This window comes from Echinops telfairi, unplaced genomic scaffold, assembly GCF_000313985.2.
Source record: "Echinops telfairi isolate 266 unplaced genomic scaffold, ASM31398v2 ScPeMD7_7;HRSCAF=31, whole genome shotgun sequence".
In the NCBI taxonomy this organism is placed as follows: domain Eukaryota; kingdom Metazoa; phylum Chordata; class Mammalia; order Afrosoricida; family Tenrecidae; genus Echinops; species Echinops telfairi.
This window is the reverse complement of record NW_022103904.1, coordinates 9,174,339-9,176,439: the sequence shown is the minus strand read 5'-3', so window position 1 is coordinate 9,176,439 and position 2,101 is coordinate 9,174,339.

Sequence of the window (2,101 nt, the reverse complement as noted above, 5' to 3'; positions counted from 1 at the left end):
TTCCCACACTTTAACATCAGACACTATTTGAGGTTGCAAATTCAGTTGGCATTAAAATTCAACCACTCTTATGACAAGACTGGGTTTGATTTTCAGCACATCAGCTCTGTTGCTATAAGAAATAAGACTTTCCTTCATGGCACATGTAGAAACTTTGCAGTCCTTTATGTAGCATTTGAGCTCTGACTCTGAAGTCCTAAGCTCATCTTTTTCCTTTACCAATTGTTCTATTGCAAGTGGAACCAACCAGCTTCCCTATACTTCTCATTCTGACAAAATTGATTTTAAATATTTCAAACACAAGATCACCCATAATCTCACTTCTCATCAGCAGTTCATGTATTTGTAGTTATATTTTATGTATTAACATTGCTACTTTATGCCATGGATGTTCAACACCATCTTTACTAATAGTGGCAAACTTGTTAGTACTAATGGGGTAGTATTGTTAGTGCTTTAGAATTAATCAGGCTTAAGAATCTATTAGAATATTCATACTCTGTTAGGTTGAGTTTTCTGGAGAACAAAACCAATGATGTTTGAATGTGTATGCATCTATAAAGGGATTTGTATCAAGAAATGGCTCATACAGTTGTAAAAGTAAGCAAATCCAATCTGGTTCAAAATCCATAGGTTAGATGTAAGCTGAAGGCTTCTTTGACTCATGAAGCTTTGGAAGCTGATGAACAGGAAGCAGGATTACAAAGAAAGAAGGTCACAAGTTGGGGAATGCAGGTAAATAAATCCAAGGTCAGCAGTCCACTGACGATTCCCGGGATCAGCAGGTGACACATAGGAAGTTGATGAACCAGATGTAGGATCAGCTCCGGCAGCACGTGGAAGAGTCACAGCTGACTGGACAGCACCGACCAACAACAGAGCACAGCGCTCACACGCCCCAGGTGCCGCTGCTAGTCCCAATTAGTAGATGAGGAATGAAAATACAAGTGAGATGACTTGCCCAAGATAACACAGTGAACAAGAGGTAGAGTTGCTCCTTAAACCATCTCTAAAACTTATTTTGTAATCACTACCAAGACACACATACTTGCTCTTCATGTAAGCATCCATTTTATTATTTCTCCTTTCACCTGTGCTTTGTCTCCAGCGCTTGCTCTCTGTCCTTTCTTTTTTCTTCCTCCTTTGACAGACTCTCTTTTAGTTCTTTCCTTGCTTTTGTTTTATGTCTCTGTTTTTTGTTTGTTTTCTACTTCTCCTTTCTGTTCTTTCATGCTTAGTTTATGTTTCTCCATCTGTCACGCTTCATTTATGTTCTTTCCTCTTTAGTTGACCTGTTTACTACACTGCATGGATGTCTCATTGTCCTTGGTGACCACAACATTTCTTTTCGGTAAATACAGAAAGAATGGTAGATAATAAAGTTGCTTATTGTTCTACTTTTGTTTGCATATGTGTACTACAAGAGGAGACTTTAAAAAGCTCAGGGGGAAATTACATTATCTCTTAATTCTATTGTTTCAAGAACTTTTTGAAGCCTCTCGTATGTACAAAATAGAATATTGTATCTTCCAGCTTTCAGTATGGAACGCAACTCAATGTAAAGAGAATCAAAATCCTCATAACTGGACCAATAGGTAACATCAAGATAAATGGAGAAAAGATTGAAATTGTGAAGGATTTCATCTTGCTTGGCTCCTCAATCAGTACACATGGAAGCAGTAGGCAAGATATCAAAAGATGTGTTGCCTTAGGTAAATCTGCTGCATAGGACCTCTTCAGAAGATTGAAAAGCAAGAATGTTACTTTGAAGACTATGGTGCACCTGATAAAAGCCATAACATTTTTAGTTGTGAGTGAAAGTTGGACATTGGATAAGAAAGACTAAAAAATCTATGTATTTGAATTGTGATGCTGTCAAAGAATATTGAAAGTACCATGTACTGCTAAAAAGACAAACCAATCTGTCGTAGAAGTCCAGCCAGAGTTCTCCTTTGAGGTAAATATGCTGAGACATTGTCTTACGTATATTGGACACTTGTCAGGAGAGACTAGTCTCTGGGGAGGGACATCATGCTTGGTAAAGTAGAGGTGCATTGAAAAAGAGAAAGACCCTCAAAGAGATGGATTGACAAAGGGGTTG